At 37.7% G+C, this 23,266-nt stretch overlaps 1 protein-coding gene and 1 non-coding gene across 2 annotated transcripts in view; both read left to right on the top strand.

The window, feature by feature from the left end:
• Positions 1-4,587: 4,587 nt before the first annotated feature.
• The window catches only part of Ldlrad4 (low density lipoprotein receptor class A domain containing 4), a 347,246-nt gene continuing 328,567 nt past the window's right edge, over positions 4,588-23,266 (top strand). The window contains exon 1 of the mRNA XM_042683674.1: positions 4,588-4,641. The gene's annotated coding sequence lies outside the window, so the exon portion shown is untranslated. The remainder of the gene's footprint in view (positions 4,642-23,266) is intronic.
• On the top strand, positions 9,800-9,925 carry LOC122111001. Its single transcript, XR_006147961.1, has one exon. It is a non-coding gene; the product is annotated as a U6atac minor spliceosomal RNA (small nuclear RNA).

The raw sequence follows: 23,266 nt of genomic DNA on the forward strand, positions 1-23,266 counted from the left end.
CTGCCTGGTGACTTGAGAAACGATTATCTAGTCCTGTTTCTTCTTCTGCATGGTCTTTGGTCCCCCCCCCCCCCCCCCCCAATAAGGGGATAGAAACCTGTGAGTCACTGGCTATTTTCACAGCTAGAGATGGGCCCTAGAGAGTTAAAATTATTCTGGGAAGAAGAGGTGAGTTTGTTGAAATAATCTGCCTTGTGTTATGGAACTGCTGTTTTTAGTTTTTCTTGGCTTAAGAGTGAGAATCCTGTTGCCTGAGAGGCTGAGCATAAGGGGATAAACCTTGGAGATAATATTCATGTTTACTGAGTGATTTATGAGGGAGTGGGAATCTATAATAAGTTCTTGAATATAGATTTCTGGGGAGAATGACAATTTCCTGAAATGAAGTTTTTATTTTATATTCTCTTATGTGATTTAAACGATTTGGATATTTTAAAGTGTCCCTGTAATTAAATTCAGCCCTTTCAAAATCTAAAATAGACACAACTTCAGTCATTGTACTCTTTGTAATAAAAGCAATAATTTATCTCTTGAGAATCACAGGTATAGAATATATAATTTTCTTTTTAATTTTTATTTATTTATTTATTTTTTATTGTGAGAATACCGTATAGAGGAGTTACAGTTACATGGGCAAGATAACGAGTATATTTCTTATCAAGCATTGGTGCCTCCTTGTTGTAGAATATATTTATGTAGTCAACTGTTAAGCAAAACTCAAATAAAATCTTAGTTAAAAGAATTAACAATTTATTTGAAAAATACCAACTTGAAATTTAATAGAACAGATTGTCAGGAATTGCTTTAGAATTTTGGTTCAGAATTAGAGCCAGGTTGTTTTAACCATACAGTGTTTTTTTTCTTTTCCATTTTCATTTCGGTGAAAGACTTACTGATACAAATGGAAAATTAAGAAGGAATCACATTCCTTTTTTGAAGGTTTTCTTAGAGAATTTTCTTATTTTTAACCTTGAGCTGTTTGATAATGAAATATCAGAAAAATATCAAGAACACTGGCAAAAGTGAGTGATGTTTCTAAGCACTGATTTTAGGTTCACAGGTAAAAAGAAATAACCAATACTGGAGAAATTATGAGGCTAAATATCTTTCATTTATTTTGAAATTAATTTTGAGCAGAGCTCAAACTAAGTTTGAACAGAGTTGCAATGACTTTATTATAGTGTCTAGATATTGAAAAATTATAGTTGTTTAAATTTGGTTCATTTAAACAATTTTTTTTTTTTTTTTGCCAGACACTGCTGGCTCACGCCTATAATCCTAGCTACTCAGGAGACTAAAATGTGAGGATTGCAGTTCAAAGCCATCCCTCGCAGGAAAGGCTGTGAGACTCTTTATCTCCAATTAACCATCAGAAAACCAGAAGTAGAGCTTTGGTTCAAAGTAGTAGAGTGCTAGCTTGAACAAAAGAGCTCAGGGACAGCACCCAGACCCTGAGATCAAGTCCCCAGGACAGACCAAATATGTATATATATACATACATACACACACACATATGTGTGTGTGTGTGTGTGTGTGTGTGTGTGTGTGTGTGTGTGTGTGTGTGTGTGTGTGTGTGTGTGTGTACCGGTACTCGGACTTAAAACTCAGGGCCTTCCCCTCTCCCATGGCTTTTTCACTTAAGGCTGGCACTCTACTACCTGAGCCATATATCTACTTCTGGCTTTTTGCAAGTTAACTGGGGATAAGGGTCTTATGAACTTTTCTGCCCTGGCTGGCTTCGAAATGTGATCTCAGATCTCCTGAGTAGCTAGGATTACAGGCATAAGCTTCAGCATCTGGCTTTATTTAAAAAAAAAATCTTAGAGGCCTCTCTGGGGTATACTCTGTAGACTTGGAGATGCTAGAAGGATGGTGATATGGTTGCTCTTAGGAGCTCATAGTTGGATGGGAAAAATTATCTTTTTAACCAAGGTGATATACAGAGGGATTACTGTTTCATAAGTAAGGAAATGAGTACTTTTCTTTATGGACAACATTACCCCTTCCTTCGATTTCTCCCAGTTTTCCCTTCTGTTCCCTCCTACAAGTTGCCCACTGCTGCATTTGTTTACCCTTCCTTTGTCCTTCCATTTCCTTGTCCTCCCTTGCCCCCCACCCTTGCCCAAAGACAGATAAATGAACAAACAAGACAAAAAGAAAATAAATCCTCTAACTGTTTCAATTTCCTGAAACTGATTTTGATAAATGTTATTTTATATGATCAAAGGCACAGAAGCACTATGCCTTTGTGTGGAAAAATGAATTAAATGATGCTAATACTCACTAGAGACTATATTGGAAGTGAACTTTACAACTTGTAGGGAGTGGTGGGGGGAGGAGAAACTGAGGGAAGGGGTAACACTATTCAAAAAGAAGTGTACCCATTAGTTATATAACGAACTCTTCTGTACATCACCTTTACAGTAATAAAATTAAAAAAATTCTGGTACTATGGCTTAAACTGAGAGCTTACTTGATTACTTACTCATGGCTGATAATCTATCAATCACTTGAGCTAATACCTGCAGTTTGATTTTTTTTAACTGGTTAATTGGAGATGGAGTCTTTTGACTGGGCTGGTTTTGAGCTGTGATCTTCTAGATTTCAGCCTCTTGAGTAGGTGCATGGGGTTCAATTTTTTACTTTTGATGATGAGATGGGATTCAATAGAGCAGTTATGTATGCATTTAATGTATGCATGTACTTGAAGAATCTCTACATTACTAAGTCAAATGTATTAGTTCCATGTTACATTACACCTATCATAAACACAGTAGCTTAGAACAACATTCATTTACTATCTTGTAGTTCCAATGACTCAGGGGTCCAGGCACTGCTTAGCTAGTCTTGTAAGGCTATAGTCAAGGTGTTAGCTAGGTTGTATTTGAGTAGGGGGAGAATCTATTCCCAAACTTATTCAACTTACTCGAATAATTCATTTTATTGTAACTATAGAGCTGAGATGCCTCTTTCCTTGCTGATTGTCAGCTGGGATCTGCTTACTCCTAGAGGATCCTGCCAGTTCCTTGCCATGTGGTCCCCTCACAGACCCAATCAGATCTTGGCAACTTACTTCTTCACAGCTAGCACAAGAGTATCTCAATCTTATTACTGAGATGGAATCTGATACAGGGAAACAAAATCAAAGGAGTGACATTCTGTTCCAAATTCTGTTGGTGATAAGCAGATCACTTAAGAGCATCGGCTTATTATACAAGGTTGTGATCCATTGTGGGTTACATTAGAATTTTGTTCACCACTCAGTATTTATGGTTATATCATTGACTTCTGTTCTCAAAAAAATCTCAGCATTTGAGTCCTAGAAAGACTGATAAGAAAATCAGAAATGGATTGTTTTCTCTCAATGGGTAGAGAACAAGATGAAATTCTGTAGATTCTCAATATTGATAGGAAGGAGTTGCATACAAACAGTGAGGCTGTGGCTCATATGTTTGGGGTGGACCTCCACAGGAATCTCACAAGGTCCTCTAGCTAGATGGCAGCCATTTCTTATCTGGATGCTTTAGCATTGGCTGATCATGCAGGAGTGACATACGGCAGGAACATGCTTTGAGGGACAAGTCTCCTGGAGAGTACCCTGCAGCACAAAAAGTAGACAGATGGTGGCTCATTCAACCTTGGACAGGAATGTATCCTACTTATTGGCAGGCTGGGTGCTAAGAGATACTCATGCTATTTGAGGCAGAGCTTTACCAAGCTTGCTTAACTGCTTTGTAAGACATGAGGCAGTCACCTAATGAGACACAGTGCTAACCTAGAGTGATATGAGTCACATACAATATGCTCACTAACTTAGGTTGAGAGTGTTGATGATAGATTTTGTAAATTGGACAAAATATATAGTACCAATTGTAAGGATGTTTCTGGAACAGGATAGAGGACAGGTCAAAACAGCCTTGCCTTGGACAGAATCATGAACATTCTCTTCCTGGCTAGAGCTTCGTTAATGTTCAAAATTAGATATATATTTCAGGGGAGCAACAAAGTGTAGTTATACCTGCGTCCTTTTTCAGGTGAAGATTGGGTTGATTGAGTTGTCTCAAGGTCATTTGAATTATTTGGTCCTTTCTAGGCTGGGGAGATAGCTCAGTGGTAGAGGGCTTTCCTAGCATGTATTGAACCCCAGATTGAATTGCCAGTACCCTCACAAATAATCTTCTCACAAACATATGTATGATATTTGGGTTTTCAACCCAATAAAGACATTGTCTATTATTGTTTGTGGCTTCCTATTGAAGAAAAAAGGTTCATGTCTTTGCAGGAATAGGGTGTGTCTTTTGAAAGATGAGAATTTGCTGTCCCCAGTGGTTGATAGAAAGTGGAAAGGAATATTTGTCCCAATTTAATTATGTCATTTACTCCAAATTTTTGGCTTTAATTTTCTTTCTTCCCTTTAATACTTGATGTTTATGTTTATTTTTAAATTTTATTTTGATATTTGTGCCTTTTTTGTGACAACCCTCAAATAGTTTTTGGAACTTGGGTGGGGGAAGATATAGTAATATAATCAATTTACTGAAATTTTTTATTTTTTCTTTCTAGCAGTTCAAGTTGTACAGTAGTAATATCAGACTTCTTTCTCCTGTTGGCTCTTTTCAAGACCTGACATCAGATTTCATGGTAAGTAGATATTCAGGTCTTTGTTGTGATGTTTGTGAAGCAAAGCCTATCTCAGCACTTATCATTCTGACAAATCTGACCTGGTTGACACACTAAGTTGTTGCATTTGATTTCAGGATTGTGTGCCTATGTGTATGTATACTGGAAGGAGGGTGTAAGTGGCAGAAGCTTGTGTTATCTGGAAGTAGAAGCTCAAATGATGACTCTATGTGTTTTGGTCATTCTGATATACTTCAACCTGAATCTGGATTCGGAGATAGCCTTGGGAGTGGGGAGGTATAGTCAGTGAGGTTCTGGATGGTGCCTGGAACATTTCCTTAGTGTTCCTAGCTTGCCCCTCATCTGATTTTTCACTGTAGGAATGTTCCTTTACCTTGCTATGCCAGTTTTGTCAACTCTTCAGTGATGCTATTAATTTCTGTTCTGTCTAATTGTCAGGCTTTATTTGATGTCAGGAGCATCCAATGGGGGCCTACATGAGAATCTTAAGAAAAGAACTTCTTTAAAATTTTGCAAAATTTTCAATAAATGTTTGATTTTCTGGGAGATATGACTTACTTCTTATGGTAATCCCTTACTAGAGTGTAAGCTTTGTCAGGGCAAGGTCAGACACCCCTTCCCTCCATCCCATCCTTTCTCCCTGTCTGTCTGCCTCCCTAAAGTCAGGGAAGCTCAATAAAACTTTTGTCAAGGAAACAAATTGATGACACTTCCGCCTGGAGGGCCTCAGAGCACACCCAGACTTCCTTATTTATATTTGCTGTTGGAATTAGATGAGGCAATTGGGTAATTAGGAAAGATTCATTGTGTTTCCTTATTGAGGCACACAGATCCTTAGATTTAAATGGAATTTTCACAGTTTAGAACTTTGCTAAAATTGTGGGTGCTAAAAAGCATGCATTACATAGCAGACACATTCTGATTCAATGTGGGTGCAATTCCTTTCTGTATTGCTGAGTTAAATTCAGTTCATACATGTTTTTTTCCTGAGTGGATTTCACTACATGGTGTCTGAAAACTTGGAATCCATAAATTGACTCTCACAGTGCTCAGGCTGTGTACCTCCTGGATGCTTAGTGACTCGGAAATGCTTATTCCTTTTAGTAACCTGATGGGACAGTGTGATGTTTGAGAATCCTCCTCTCTGTTGACTTACTGATTATTGGCTGATGATTTGCACTTTTTCTTCTATGATTTGTCCCACTTACCACCAGCTTCAAATGGGAGGGAGCAGGTTGTCTCTCATGAATGGTAGTGCATCTTTCATATCTGTGAAAGTGAGTGTAGCTTATTTTCCCTTCTTTATCTTGGATATAGTCTCTACCTACCTAGACCCCAAAGTATCTTCAAGTAGAAATTTTCTAAGGAACTGAACACACCACTGGACTATATCTCAAAGTACTGTGAAATTTGACTTACAAAATTTTGGCAGAAGTAGAAATGTCTTGAAAATTACATAAGTATCTGATTTCTCTCCATATATGGGATTACCTCATTCTGTCAACTATTTTAAGCAACTTTCAAAATTGGTAATGGAAAACTTTTTCTTGACTGTAGAACTATATGTGACTTTTAAGTTAAATATAAAGCTACATTTCTCCCCCCAAACATCAGAGTGGTTAAAAAACACCTCAACATTTCTGTAGAATTGTATGTTGCTTTATATGTCATGCGTAATTTTCAAACACAGACTTAGATTTTGAAGTGTTGTAAGAACTTTCACACCTCTAAAAAAGGTTCTTACAGCTGACTGTCCTGGGATTTATATTCACTCTGTTACTCATAAAACTGTCCCTTAAACAGCTCACAGCTGGAGTGTGAGACATTCCTAAGTGCTGATAAAATGGACAGGTGGCATTACCTTTTCCTGTTTTGCTTGTCTGGGAAGGCCCACAGAGGACTAGAGTTTTGTATTAACTATAGAATGTGCCTGTCTTCCTGTACACTGCATTTATTTAGACTCTGTTTTCAAAGTAGAGTTGAGTCTTTGCATTTAGATTGTTCATAATGCATTTGTGTGGTATAGTTGCACAACACAGACGTTGGCTTGAATCCCTAGCCCTGCCACTTTTTTTCATTTTGCTTCCAAGCAAGTCCTAACTCTGAGTCTCATCTTTTCTCATCTTTTCATGGGATATTTATTTATTTTGAAAATGCCTAATTTAGCATTTGATGTACATTAGATGCTCAGTAAAATGTTAATTATTAGTTTCTACCCTAATGTTTGCCAGTTCTGCTGGTGCAGGCAGACTTGGAGGAAAACAGACAGAGGTGTTGAACTCTGTCCTCTTTCAGAGGTTTTCTAAAAAACTTCATAAGGCATCTTGCTAAAGCCAGGTATGGCAGAGTGCTGGTGAACTGATTGAGCACAAAGCTCCTGGGATGCCTGTGAAGAAATTAATTTAGGCTTTTGGCCTCATTTTCTGTCATCCATAAGAGAATAAAACTTCAGGCTTTATACCTGGTCAGCACTCAGCACACATGAGAAAGACTCAGTTGGTGAAAACTACTTTTATTGGTATCTCTCAAGATAGATACAGGAACCAGGGAGGCAGTGTGAGATCACTGGTCCCAGTGGGGAAATACTCAGTAATCAATAAATAACTGTATTTATAGGTGATACATCCCTGACGTAAACTTGTTATTCTTGTGTTAAATTTATAAATTTTAATGTAGAGTTAAAAAAAGGTCAACAGTACTAGGAGAAACATTCATTACATTTGAATGTGTGGGTCATTGTTGTCTGTACTAGTCAGTAAAGTAATGCTTTATTTTTTAAAAAACCAGATATATGTATAGTTATGTTTGGCACCGTACTTTGCAATAGATTGGTTATGAGGTGAATGAATGACTGAGGTTCTGAACTTGAAGGAGTAGGCTAAACTCTCCTTACCTTAGATTGATTTGAGGGCTGCATTGAGATGTCCTGTCTACATGAGAGGCTGGCAAATAGTGAATTGGAGTCTCTGCTGGCTTTTGAGGCTGTCATCAAGTAGATGTCACCAAGGCTGCCATTACTAGAATCCTGGGGAGACCTATTAACTTCTGAAATAATTCTTGAGTCTTTTAGGCTTCATTCATGTCTACTTTTCTCTTCCCCTGCCTCTCCTGCTTGCTTGCCCTACCCTATGTCAGTATGGAGGCATTCAGGTCTAGAGCTCCATCTTATCACTTTCCTTTCATTCTTCAACTTTAACATACATAATGTCATGGAGAAAAATAAAAACACAATGTGGGTGTCAAGAATATTGTATTTTTATGTTTACAGAATGGATTTAAAAATTCAGCAATGCAAAGAGGAAGGCTAGCAGGTGGGAATATCATTTTTAGAGGTTGGGAAGAGAAACTTGTTACCACTTCCACTTCTCTCTGTGGTCTGAGGCCTTCAGAATTTTATTTTATTTTATTTTTAGTTTTTGGTCTGTCTTGGGGCTTGAACTCTGGGCTTGGGCGCTGTTCCTGCGCTCTTCAGCTCAAGGTGAGCGCTCTACTGCTTGAGTCACAGCGCCACTTCCTGTTTTCTAGTGGTTTATTGGAGATAAGAGTCTCATGGAGTTTCTTGCCCGGGCTGGCTTTGAACCGCAATCCTCAGATCTCAGCCTCCTGAGTAGCGAGGATTACAGGCGTGAGCCACTGGCGCCCGGCTCAGAATTTTATTTTATATAGTGTTGCATTCTGTCCTTCTGCTATTAAATGACACTTTTTCATCAAGTAGACATGTGGAATCATATCAGAAAAATTCAAGTGAGTCGGCAGTTTCTTCAGTTGATGTCTACCATGGTATTGTCAAACTGCTAAAAAGGTAGCACATTTTCCACCCAAAATTTTTGTGGGGGAGGCAGAGTAAGGGTGTAGGGAAAAAGAGTATAAAAATAAACCTTCCAGAGATTCTGTGTTTCTTGGTATCATTTGTATTTTTCCATGGTGCAGGAGGTTAGAAATAGCATTGCTTTTTATGGGATTCTCAGCAGCAAGCTTGAAAATTTGGCTTCGTGGGTTTGGTCTGTCTGTGTGGGTGAGGTAACTTGTGCAGTACTGTGGGATTGGGGCAGTGCCTGGCAGCATGCTCTAGCAATTTTCTCTGTTTTCCTGCCTCCCTGTCCCCTTCTCTCCATCTCCTAGATGAATAGCACTCAAGTATGAAATATGCTTTGCCAGGGTCAGGCTCTTACGACTTGCCTGTGGCATCAGGTGCCAGTTGTAACAGACTGAGTCTCAGCAGTCCCCATAAAGTCACATTGGTACAATTATGAGGGTATTTGCTATGAGGGCATGTTCTTCAGGGATGCTATATCAGACTGGCCAAAGCTCTTGAGCCTAGGAGGATGACCTTCTAAGATGTTCATGTCAATGGGATATATCAGCCATCTTTGCAAAGGGGATCCTTGCAATTTATTAAAGTTACACAATTCTTACAAATGGAGGTAGGTTGCTGAGTTGTTTGTGAATTCAGTGAAGAAAGAAAATGTCAGGAGACAGGCAGTGGGACTAAGCGTTTCAACCCCCAGGGAACTCAGGGCATCTGTGAGTTCTTTGAAATTGTGCCAGTTCCTGGGGAAAATGTCAGGACTTCGATGGGGACTCTCAGTAAGATTTTGGCTTTCCAAAAGATTTAGAACATTTTTAGTAGAGCATGAAGTATGAAGTTCATTTGACTTGGAAAAGTCATTTTAGCCACGGTTAGATTGGAAGTGTGCTGAGTGTGGGCCAGAGATATGGGAGAACAATATGGGCCAGATTGAAGAGGATAGGAAGAGGGGGAGGGTAAGTATTTAGTTACAGATTGTGTGAAATAACCACACCAAGGAGATCATTTGAAGAATCAAATGGTTATTCTTTTTTTCTGGTAGGCTTTCTGCTTAAACTTCATATAACATTTGTTTTTGTGTTGGCTGTGATTCCTGCCAAAGACTGGTTAACTTTACAAGCTAAGGGTTTGGGAGAGGTTTCTGTTGAGCACGGGGTGTCTGGGGTCTGTCTGGGCTCAGCGCAGCATGTAACAAACAGTTTCTTCCTTCTTTTCCTGGGGTATGGTTTATAGTGATTCTCCACATTTTTCTGAGTGTCTTTGTTGTAACCTGATGGTTATGGTAGAGAGTTTGGGGCTATATACTTGTCTGGAGGTCAGTAAAGGAAGCCCCTCAAGAGTCCTTCATCAGTGTTGTATGAAAGGAGAGAAGGTTAGCACTCCCCTTGACAAGCATGGAAGAGGCCCTTGGGCCTGACAACACGCATACGGTTAAGGCATTGCCATCTACTTCGTGGCATCTAACATCGTTTTTTTGCAACATTATTTACCATAGCTAAGATATGGAACCAACTCAGATGCCCCTCAGTAGATGAATGGATCAAGAAAATGTGGTATATATACACAATGGAATTCTATGCCTCCATCAGAAAGAATGACATTGCCTCATTTGTTAGGAAATGGAAAGACTTGGAAAAAAATATATTAAGTGAAGTAAGCCAGGCCTAAAGAAACATAGGTCCCATGGTTTCCCTTATTTGCAATATCTAGTATATGTGTGAGTCAAGCAGAAAAGGTCAGATAAGTTGATGTTAGGGAAATGAACCCTAAGATATGTATTCAAATGGTTTTTTTTTTCTTTCAGGTGATTGTTTCTAACACATTTATGAGATTATTTCTTTGTTGCTTTGTATGTCCCTCCCCCATGGTATAACCCCTGCTTTCACTGTATTTGATGTTGGTATAATTTGTGGAGGGGAAGGGAAAAAACAAATTGTTTAAATAGGGATACAGGTGGATCTATTGCAACAATGAGATGTACAAGTCGTTATGTTGAAAAACGAACTTTATAACTTTGGTGAGGAGGGAGGAGTACTGGGTGGGGGCAGGAGGAGAATGGGAAGGGATGGGAAGGGGAAACAAAGGAGGAGGCTACAATGCTTGATAAGAAATGTACTCATTATCTTGCCCATGTAATTGTAACCCCTCTATACAGTATTTTCACAATAAAAATAATAATAAAAAAAAGAGTCCTTCATCAGCTTTCACAGCATGCTATTGGCTGGGGTCTGCTTTAGTATGTTCAGTCTGACTATGTCAGCCATGCTTTGGAGGCAGAATTGCTAAATACATGTACAGATCATTTACAAACACAAAGCATTATAGCTCAGTATTTTCACAATAAAAAAATAAGCGGACATAAAACAAATAAAAAAAGATTATAGCTGCCACATGGTTATGTTGTGAGAGCTTATGATGGACAGGTCTAGAGTGGTGCTCACAGAGCATGTTCCCCTTGGAACCAGAATTTTCTGTGGAGTGTGAAAATGTGGTTGAGAAACAAGGAAGCCATGGCTACCCCAGTTGGTTTTCTCTAGCAGGGTATAAAGGCTGTACATTGGCGATGGAATAATTGAGTAGGGAGGATTTCTCCTAAATGCTCTGAGACTGAGTAAATTTTATTTTATTTTTATTTATCTTTTGGTGCTGGGAATGGAACCTAGAACCTTAGCAAGTTGTAGAATACATTCTACCACTGAACAATGCTTTCAGCTGCCTACATTTTGAAAGTTCCAGAGATCCTACTTATTCTGTAGATTCTAGTCTGTTGTACTACATTTTTACCTGTGTTATTCTATTCCAAGAATAATAATTCTGTTGGCTTTCATTATTTCTAGAGTTGGTAGAACTATGTTTACTTAGCAGGATGTCTGGGTAGCAAGGATGACTTCTTTTTTAAATACACACACACACACATATATAATTGTAAATGCCTACTCTTCTAGTATTATTCTGGCAACAGTGTCATATATTCTAACACCTCTCTTCTTAATCCTTTATCCTCTTCTTCATTTAGTAAGCTCTTTATGCTCCATTTAATAGAACAAGAAGATGTACCGATATTCGTGAATCATTTAAGAAAAAGTTGTTTTATTGGTCCAGATGAATCTGTGAAGTATTTTTGGGTGCTTTGAAGGATTACAAGTCTGTTTTTCAATCATCACTAAAAGAACTTGTTACTACTTAGTATTGTGATACTGAAGTTAATTACACAATTTTATCTTTAATTGTTTCTTAAAGTTTTCTGGCCTTCTCCTCTATTTTTTCTTTCTTTTTTTTGTCAGTCATGGGGTTTCAACTCTGGGCTTAGGCACCATCCCTGAGCTTTTCAGCTCAAGGCAAGTACTCTACCACTTGAGCCACAGTGCCACTTCTGGTTTTCAGGTGGTTAATTGAAAATAAGAGTCTCACAAACTTTACTGCTGGGGCTGGTTTTGAACTGTGACCCTCAGATCTAAGTAGCTAGAATTACAGGCATTAGTCACTGGTGCCAGGCCTTACCCTGTTTTTAAAATCATGGTAAAATATACATAATATAGACAATTTGCAATCCTGAACATTGCTGGTGGGAAGGTGAAATGATTGCAGCTGTTATTGAGGACTATATTAGTCATATTATGAGTATAGTTTTGTGGCACTAAGTAAATCACATTGTTGTATATCTACCATGCAAAACATTCTGACTGTGAGGAAAGGTTCACACAGAAGCGTGGATGAGAGAGAACTGAGAGTGGACCAGGGGAATAGCTGTAAGTGTAGTTACATGTGTAGAGTGCTTATGAGAAATGGGAGAGACCACGTTTGAATAAAAGTACTAAGCCCTAAAGGATTTGAATGCTATACATACATTATCCTATAGGGTGTGGAGAACCATTGAGAGGTTTTTTGTTTTTTGGGAAGATGATGTCTTTTATGTGGTTTAGGGAAGTTGAGTCTGGTGGTCCAAGAGTAGGAGTGGTGGCCCAAGAGTAGGAGTGGTGGGAGAATGATAGGATCTGAGAAGACGAACTTGGCCAGAAATGATAGGGCCTAAACTGACGTAGTAATGATAGAGAAGAGGGCCTGGAATAGAGAGGCATCTGGTGGGCTAATGTACCAGATATGAAGAGTAATAGAGGTAGCTGGTGGGAAAGGGGTTGAATTCCAAAAATTTTAGGCTTCAGTTTTGTGTAAATAGGTGATGTTTGAATAAAAATAAGCAACCTAGGAGATGGAGCTCATTCAAAACGTAGTTAAGATACCTAATTGGGCAGTAAGATGTACCAGGATATCACTGTCTTAGTATAATGATTGTGTGTGTGCACACGTATGTGTGTGTGTGTGAGCGTGCACGAGTGTGTACACGCTTGTTGGTTCTAAGGCTTGAATTTAGGGTCTGGGCACTGTTCCTGAGGTTTTTTTTTTGTTTTTTGTTTTGCTTAAGGCTAACTTCTACCACTGAGCTACAGCTTAATGGGCTGGTTTAAAACTGCAGTCCTCCAATCTCAGCCTCTCAAGTACCTAGGATTACGGGTATTAGCCATTGGTGCCCAGCTTAGTATAATGATCTTAGTATAATGCTGATCTGTTTTATTGTCAAGATTTTGTCTCTCTCAAAAAGCAGTTGTCAGGTTTTTAATGATTAGCCCGTGCATCATTTTAACTCATCAGTACAGCTTTACAGATTTCCCTCTGGTATTCCCATTATCTTGAGTATGTTCTGTCTCTCTCCCTAGATGCCTTGGGGCTTTGCAACACACATTTAATCTTGCATGTATCATCTTAACACACAGTGACCTAAAATAGAGTATATTATTGTCAACCTTTAATATGGTTGATTTTTCCAAGAAACATGGTTTCAGAATCCCCTAACCTTATATCTTGTCTTCTTTCTGTAACCCCATACACTTTGAAGAATTTTGCCCCATTTGCATAAGGATTTCACTATTGATGTTCTTAGAAATTAAATTATATTAAGTGAAGTAAGCCAGGCCCAAAGAAACATAGGTCCCATGGTTTCCCTTATTTGAAATAACTATATGTCTGAGACAAGCAGAAAAGGTCAGATAAGTTGATGTTAGGTGAAATGAACCCCAAGATAAGGATTCAAATGTATTTTTCTTTCTTGCGATTGTTTCTAACATATATATATAAGATGATTTCTGTGTTGCTTTGTATGTCCCTCCCCCACGATATTTATAACCCCTGCTTTCATTGTATTTGATGTTGGTATAATTTGTGGAGGGGAAGGGAAAAAACAAACCGTTTAAATAGGGATACAGGTGGACCCATTGCAACAATGAGATGTACAAGTGTTGGCCGGGAGGGGGGGCGGGGAGGGGGGGGAGATGGGAAGGGATGGGAAGGGGAAACAAAGGAGGAGGCAACAATGCTTGATAAGAAATGTACTCATTACCTTGCCCATGTAATTGTAACCCCTCTGTATGGTATTTTCACAATAAAAAATTAAAAAAATTAGGTATACCCAAAATATTATGATCAATCTTCTTTACAAATACATTTTACTGAATATTATTTTATTAGAATGTGACAAAAGATAAGGATAAAGTAACTTTTCATTCTGTATCTCCTGGATTGGATTAGATACAGAGACATAGCTATATGTCTCTGTCGAAGGTAGTTATGAGGGTAGGTCATTCTTTGGATAAAAAGTAATAAACTTTTAAGCCTTGCATACTTGTTACTTCTTTAGTTGCATTCTGACTGTGATGGTGGAGGCTGGGCTCTTATATCTATGATTTGCCCTGACATTAAAAGACAGTATCCAAATTTGTATTCCTTTACTACTCTGATTTCACATGAGGCTTGATGTGAATGAGAGAGACTCACTTTATTATGAAGGTGGAATTAATCTAAGTTAAAACTTATTAATTGAATTTTTTCATGGAAAATGCTTAGTAGTTAATACAAGCTCCTTGCGTTGAAATAATTAATGGAAGACCAATTAAAGAAACATTAGTGACACTAGTTCAATACCGAGAAGAGTATTAAAAACCTTATATCAAAAGAGGCAAAGAGATTATAGTAAAGTACACCTGTGTAATAAGTTTCAGTTTAATCATTTGGATTTTTAAGAAAATCTCATGTAGACTTAAAAGACATTAGACAAATGACCAGAAAGTGACCAATTAAATATAAATTATCAATTTATATTCCTTTTATGCATATATTTTTTTGCTAGTAACAGCTTTTGAATTCAGGGCTTCATGCAAGCTTGGCTTGTATGTTTGCTGGGCCAACAAGCATTATCACTTGAACCATACTTCCAATCCCCCCTTTCACTTTTTGATCTGAGGATTTACTTCTATAGAAATTCTAATCATAATCTGTGGTTTTCTTAAGGCAATTAAACTTAGTTTCACAGTATTGTAGCAAGTAGAATATTACCCAGAATGGACAAATGCCTCAATCTTGATTTAAAATTAATAAGATGATCTCTCCTTACACAGCTATCAACTTAGCAAAAATTGTACCAATAAAGGCTTAGTCTATATTTGTTTCAATGACAAGAGTTATTAAAATATTCATTTTGGCCATCCATGTGAAAGTGTTTATACTAAGACTATCTCAGGTTTATAGCAAAGGAAAATTTAGGTGATAAAAGACCAGATACACAACTATGATGATAGATATTACTCAAATATAATTTTTATAATCTAAAAAAAGGATTGATAATGGAATTAGTACAGTATTGTAATTGTGAATGAATAATGCTTTAGAAGCCACAGCTACAAGGTGAAATAAGGGTTATAATTACAATTCTATGACATTGGACCATACCTTCTTCACTTTGATGATACTATTGATACAATTGTCCTGCTTGGCATTTAAAAGACACCTAAAAAATAAACAAGTGCAGAGCTTTGTCAGAACTAAAACATTGTGGGAATGGAGCAACATCCAAACTTTTGAGAATTTTGGCATTTGAGGACTTTAGAAATACCAGTTAGATCTCCTAAGGACTGGGCTCTTTAGAACTTACCAACAATCCAAAGGCTCTTTTTTTTTTTTTGATATTTTCCACATTATTGTAAGGGTCTCAAGATTAGTCTTGTTTAATATTTTGGGATTATTATAAAAGTTAAATAGTTCTAGGATACATAATGATTTACTTTACATGTGTTAATTTTCTAATTTGTTTCCATTTTAGAGATGGATAAACAGAGGGAATGAGAGATGATGTGAGATTTGTAATGGTGTTTGTGATGACTCTTTCAGTGTTAGAAAGTATTATAAGAATATTATAGATTGCTAAAATATACTTAGAACTCAAAATATTAAATCCCCCAACAACAAATCCTCAAAGAAACAACTGCCTGATTAATAAGTGGGCTAAAGATTTAAAGAGAGACTTCTCTGAAGAGGAAATAAGAATGGCCAATAGACACATGAAGAAATGCTCAACTTCTCTAGCCATAAAAGAAATGAAAATCAAAACAACATTGAGATTCTATCTCACCCCAGTTAGAATGGCTATAATCAAGAAATCTAGTGACAACAGCTGCTGGAGAGGATGTGGCCCAAAGGGAATCCTATTGCATTGTTGGTGGGAATGTAAACTTGCTGAACCACTTTGGAAAGCAGTATAGAGGTTCCTTAAAAGACTATACATAGCAGTCCCTTATGACCCAGCAATCCTACTTTTGGGCATTTACCCAAATGATCACAAAAAGGTCATACCAAAGCTACCAGCACAACCATGTTTATCACAGCATTATTTACCATAGCTACGATATGGAACCAACCCAGATGCCCCTCAGTAGATGAATGGATCAAGAAAATGTGGTATATTTATACAATGGAATTCTATGCCTCTATCAGAAAGAATGACATTACTCCATTAGTTAGGAAATGGAAAGATTTAGAAAAAATTATATTAAGTGAAATTAGTCAGGCCCAAAGAAACTTAGGTCCCATGGTTTCCCTTGTTTAAAATGACTAGTACATATCTAGGACAAGCAGAGAAGGTCAAAGGTTATGTACATATGTAGACCATAAAAGATGATGTTAAGCAAAATGTACCACAAGCCAGGGACACAAGTGGCTTTTTCTTTCTTGCTATTGTTTTTAATGTACTTATAATGTACTATGTGATTCTTTTGTTTCTTTTGTATGTTCTTCCCCCATAGTATAAACCCTGTTTTCACTGTATTTGATTCCAGTGTTCTGCATCTTGTATATACATTTTTTGTAATTTGGGGAGGGGAAGGGATATAGTGGAATGCTTAAATGGGGATACAGGTTGACCCATCGTGACGATGAGATGTGCAGGACACTATGTTGAAAACGAACTTTACAATGTCGGGGGAGGGGGACGGAAGAATGGGGGGGTGGGGAGAGAAGGGATGGTAGGGGAAAAACAAAGGAGGAGGTAACAATGCTCGATAGGAAATGTACTCGTTACCCTACTTATTTAACTGTAACCCCTCTGTACAGTATTTTTACAATAAAATATATTTTAAAAGAATATAGATTGCAAGGCATTGAACTGTTCAAGAATTTGTAAATGTGTAAATGCCAGTAGAATTTAGGACTGTATGATTAATTAATTCTGATTAGTAAATTTTAAACCTACACAAATGTCATCTTACAATTGAAAACACTAACTCTTGTCTTTTGGGCACTTTGGGCACAAATAAAATTGTGATTATGAATTGTTAATTGGCCATCCAGATATGGTGTCATATGTCTAGAATTTCCAATAGGAGGTAGAGATTGAGAAGACTGAGATTTGAGGTAACCTGGGCAAAAAGTGAGTGAGACTGAACCAATGAGTTGGATACAGTGTTGCTAATCTGTAATTCCAGGATATTATAAGAGGCATAAGTATGAGGACCATGGCCCTAAGCTTGTCCTGGGCAAAAGTGGAGACCCAATCTGAAAAGTAATTAAAGTATAAAAAGGACTAAACGTATGGCTCAGCAAGCAGAAAGCCTTGAGTTCAAACTCTGTTATTGCTGCCCCCCCAAAAAAAAGAATTGGTGATTGGCCACTGAAATAAAAGAGATGAGTTATTGGTAAAAATCCCAGCTGTGTCCAGTCTAACCCATTGGGACGGCTGTAGAGGGATGAGATATTGAGGAGATCTGGATTACAGACTACCCGATATAAACTCTTTTTTGCTGAAGTTGGACATTCAAGTTTCTAGGGGTAAAAACTCATGTTAAACTTGACTTCCTTCTACCTGAAGAAATATTATATCTCAGCTTTACGTATAAGTGCTAGGGGATCATGGGAGAGGTTCCACAGCTTCTGGCATTCAGTTTGTTGAGTTTAGGATAGCTGATTACTGGCCCTTTCCTGAATTGTTCAAAGTGGGACAGAGCCTCAGTTTCTTAGGAGGCCCAACTGGTATTTCTAAAAACTTCCCAATACCAAAATGCCCCAAGACTTGGATGCTCCTCTGTTTCCACAGTGTTTCAATTCTGCCAAACTTCTTATATGTTGTTCTAGCGTGTGGGCAGACTTAATGGGCTCAGGAACTGGGCATGTGGTATTCCTGAGAGAGACCTTCACCTTACCCTCTGGGCATGGTTGGAGGAGCAAGCAGGACATAAATAGTTGATGCCTCCTCTTTACTAATGGGACATTTATTTCTTCTGTTGTTATTTTAGACTGGATGACTATTTCCTTATGATTCTCAGGAGCAATGATCCCAGTTCCATGATCCTTGAAGACAAAGAGGATCTATAGCTTCCTCCTTACCTGTGGTACTTGACAGAAATATGTTAATACTTGGGATGACTTTAGTTTAGCTTGTAGTCAATTTAAGCCTTTAAAGCAACCTCTCTACATTAATCTTTGTTTATATCCTAAGCATTCTATAACTATCTCAATATATCTAACTTACTCTGCAAAGTACAATCATATAAAATCATTATAGCACTATATCACCCAGCTTTTGCTTGAGTAGAAGAATTGTATTTGCTTCTTTTGGTTGCTTATTTCCCCCTCCCTCCTTCCCTCCCTCCCTCCTTTCTTCCTTCTTTCATTCCTTCCTTCCCTCCTTTTTTCTCCTTTCCCTTCCTCCCTTTTCTCCCCCCTCCCTTCCTCCCTCCCTCCCTTCCTTTGTTTTCTTTTTTTTGTGGTACTGGTTTTAAAATTGGGGCCTTTTGCTTACCAGACATGAGCCTTTCCAACCCCAGACAGATATTCCGTAAGAAAAAAATATTCGTTTCTGTCATCGTTGGTACCTTACTACTGTAATTCTCTCTTTTGTTAAAAAGCAAAATCAAGATGTCTTTAAAGAATGTTACTGTTCACCATTCAATGTATGAACTAGTCCTTGTTTGTGGGCAGCAGTAATATATTTAGAGAGATGGGAAATTAAAAGCTAGGTGCTTGGTACATTAAAAAAAAGTTAAAATGAATTTGGGAAAATGGAAGGGCTTTTATTCATTAATTACAGTTCATTTATATCAAACCTTCTCTTCTGTAGACAAAACATGAGGGGAGACAGTCTGTATAAGGATTGTAGCATCAGCACTGTTGAGTTTATTTGGAGATCTGGTTCTTCACCTTGGCTTCCTGAGAGGAAGAAGTGCTAGCCCTTCTGCCAGGACACATAGGGTTTTAATTTCCTGGGGCTGAGCAAACTATGAGGAATATTATTTTTACAGGCCATAAAATACTAACTAAAACTAAAACAAATTTTTGTCAAAACTGGATGTAGTTTGGGTCTCTGAGTCACAGCAAAGTAGTCTCTTTGGAGGGGATGCTTACATAGTCATGTCCTATCAATTTACCTCGCCCTGCCTCTCCACCAGACTGTTTGCTGACGTCTTTACAACTCTCCAACTGAGGTTCAATCTGTTGGGCTCCAGAAAAGCAAATGGTGAATGATATAATCAGCAAGGCCTTCTGCCACCAGGAGGACATCTGATGATAAAAATCAATGTTAGGTTTTACGTATTTACTCATTCATCCAGTAAGCAATGTATTGAGTACTTACTGATTGAAATAATACTGGTTTTGTCTAAGCTTTTTACAGAACAAACTGTCTGTTGGAGATGAGGCCTGGATGGCTACAATGATCCATCAGTTACAGTGTGTTGACTGAGCTGTGAGGACACAGGCTGGGCATCTGGTATACTTTTTACCTCATCACATGCCTGTCTCTTAATTCCCTATGATAAAGAGCCATGTAGATGGACCTGTATAAATCTTAGCTGGCCTTTCCAAATCTTAGCAACTAGATCTAAGTCACTCAGGGACAGTGGTGGTTATACTCAATGTAGATGTGATCTATGTTTAAAAACAGGGTTTTTAACAAAACAGAGTTTCAAAGGAATTAAAATTTCACCACAAGACAAACCCAGTTTACTACTGCATTTTGTGTGCATGTGTGCGTATGTATGTGAGAGTGTGCGTGTACAAGCGTGTGCACACAGATCCTAGGGCTTGAACTCAGGAGCTGGGTATTGTCATTAGTTTATCTGCTCAAGGCTAGCAATCTACTACTTGAGCCACAGCTTCACTTCCAGGTTTTTGGTAGTTAATTGGAGATAAGAGTCTCATGGACTCTCCTGCCTGGGCTGGTTTTGATCCATGATCCTCATATCTCAGTCTCCTCAGTAGCTAGCAGGACAGGCGTGAGCCAACAGCATGCCTGGCTTATACCTACATTCTTAAGCATGCTATCCCTTTCTCTGGAAAATCATAATTTCACGCTTCAGATTGACTGGGTGTTTTAGGCAGAAGCCAAAGCATAGGGGCTTTCTTATTAGCTAGGGAATTCTGCCTACAAGGTTACATTTTGAACTAATCTGATAAAATTTTAGAAAATTTCCCGGTAAAACAGAAATTTCTGTTCTAGGCTACAAAAAAGGAAGTGCTAGATATTCACTGTTTTGGTTTACTCAGTTGTTTTACATTTTGTTTTGCTTCATTCAAGGACTCAGTGAATAACAATGAGGCTATATGGGATTCAGAAGTTTCCTGGCCTCAATCATGAAGGATTTAAAATTTTTCTCTTGGTTTGCTATCTGAGGTGCTTGGCAGATAGCAGCAACATTGGGTACGGCTTAGTGTGAACATTTGTGATTATCTGTGGGTTGGCTGTACACAGTATTTCTGGGTGTGCTCTGTGTATATTTGTGATCTGTGACCCACATGGTATTTCCAATACTTTTTCCTGTTAATTTAGATGATCATATGGCTTGGAAAAAACTATAGGTCAGGAACATTTGAGTTATAAAATATTTTTAGTATCTAGGCCGCCAGTGGGAAGCTTTTGTCGTATCGTCTATAGTTCATCTTATGTATTTTTATTTCTTCTAAATCAGTAATGTTTGTGATTATTTTAGGATTCTGTTTCCCCTCTATCATCTCTGAACAGACACTGAAACTAATTAATTAAGTTTAGATGCATGAAGGAAATATTTCCTCATTAGAAGTTATGGAGGTCTGTGCAACCAAAGATATAGGAGTTGGCTTTGCAAGTCTCAGAGCTGGATTAGAATATTGTATTTTATCAGCCCTTTGCTGTCATCACAGAGGAGAATAATAGGGGAATACAGTTGTGTATGGTTCAGTTTTGGATTATATATTTAGGATACATTTTAAAGCGTTTAACTGCTCACCAAGTAAGGAATCTTGAGTAATATTTTTCCACATTGCATACAAATTTACAGGTGACATTATTACTACATTAGTCATTGTCACTCTTTGAAGCTTCTTATAAAATTTATCTTTAAACTTAAAAAAATTACCTTTTCCTCTTGCTCTGAGTTCCAGAAAATCATTTGTTAATGGCATGTCTGAAATGATGCATGCCTTCTTTAGTGATCCCACAGGAGTCAGGCTTGTAGTCTTACATAGGAAAAGTTCTTCTTTTTAAATTTGGAAAAGTTACTTAGTCCAAGTTTAATAATAGTTCTCCCTCCAAATCCATGCTAAATTATTTCTGATATTGGAATGACAGGTCTGTCCCCATGATTGTCTTTTTAACCTCAGGCTATTTCAGTTTAATTTTATAAACTAAACTGAACAAAGTTTGTGTTAAATGTAATTTCTGAACATGGTTAATGATGGTCAAGGTGACTGTTGCTTACACTTGAAGGCTGGAACATATCCCAAGAACTGGATGTAATGGCTTACATGAGAACCTTTTCTTAAAAAGACTGAAAGCATTAATCATTAATATAAGATTTTTGGTAACCAAAAGAATGAGGTCTGTGGTAACTTACAAGAAAACTTTGATTCTAGAAGAACAAATTATATTTTTTCCTTTGGAACTGAAAGGAAGCAAAGCTGTCCTATATAATCAAAATCCTCCAATTACAAGTGAAGAAATAGAAGTCAGAGGGATCATGTGACCTGTATAGGGTCACACTCTTTGTAAGAGGAGCCATGAACTGAGAGCTCTTCATTGTGCTTGATGCCCTTCTAGAGTTCACCTCTGATAGAGGATTGAGAGAATTTTGTCTGAACATTTTTTTTTTTTTTTGGTGGTTACCAGGGATTAAACTCCAGGTCTCTTGCTCCAGAGGCAGGTGTTCTACCATTTGAGCCATGCCTTCAGCTCATTTTGTGTTATTTTCAAGGTAGAATCTTGATTTATGTCCAAGCTGGTCTAGACTTCAGTCTTCCTTCTTGTGCTTCCATGTGTTACCAGGGATGATAGATGTGTGAATGTCACTGCACCCAGCCATTGACTATGAGATGGAGTCTCTCAAAATTTTATGATAGGCTGGCCAAGATCCCTTGATTCCTGTCTTCCAAAGCAACTAGATTTATAGATGTGCACAGTTCTGTCTACATACTTTTTTAGACATTAAAATGTAAAAAAAGTTTGGTTCTAGCCATTGTTTGGAATAGAAAAAATTATCTTTACTAGATTTTTATGGAATAACTGAGAAATTGTTTGAACAACAGACAGAATGTCAGTATTCTCAGTAGATGTAAAAGTGAATTCCAACATTAGAAAATGCTCAGAAACCAACAGTACTTTGGGGACTGGCTAATCAGATTCTTAAGGACACATATCATATTTAGTCAATGGAAATCAAGAATTTGACTTATAGGTTACCTTCTTGCCCTTTCAGAATGAATTGTAGAATATATTTTCAAACTTAAGAAATTCAACCAACAGCTTTTTTAAGGGAAATTGCTTTAAAAATATCAACAGTTGTGAGACCCATTTTTGGAATTTATATATTGTAGAAGCTCAGCATATTTTCTCTATCACTTGGAATTTTCTAGCATACATCAGAAAGCATATCCTTGGATAATGCCCACATCTTGGAAAGCTGTCTTGGAACTCATGACTAGGGTCCAGTTGAATCTTTTGTAGGATCCTATGAGATCATTTTCCCATCATGCCACATAAGTGAAGATAGACTCTGACTGAGCCCAGCAAAAGCAGTGGCTGCTCTGTTTGGAAGCCTGGGTGTGGACATGGGGCTTCTTCACATGGGTCAGCATGCAGTGATGCACATAACTTGGTATTATTAATAACATTAAGCACAGCTTGCCTATCCAAATGATTTATATGTAGGCTTAAACCTGTAGAAGAGATAGAATGGATTTTAAAGGATCAACTGGTCCCTTGAAGTATTTAACAAGAAGTGACCTAAATAACTTGCTGTTATTCTTAAATAATAGCTTGTATAATTTTAGGGTCCTCTGTCAGGATAGGTTTAGGTATACTTATTTGCTAGGGCTACTCTAACAACATACCATAGATTGGGTGACTTAAATGGTAGAAATGTACTCTCTTAATAGTTGTGGAGTATCAAAATACATAATCAAGTTGTTGTCAGGCCTGGTTTCTGGTGAGGTTTCTGCTTCAAGCTTGTAGAATGGCCACTTTCTCAA

This window comes from Dipodomys spectabilis, unplaced genomic scaffold (genome assembly GCF_019054845.1).
Source record: "Dipodomys spectabilis isolate Male_0828 unplaced genomic scaffold, ASM1905484v1 ptg000083l, whole genome shotgun sequence".
NCBI lineage: Eukaryota > Metazoa > Chordata > Mammalia > Rodentia > Heteromyidae > Dipodomys > Dipodomys spectabilis.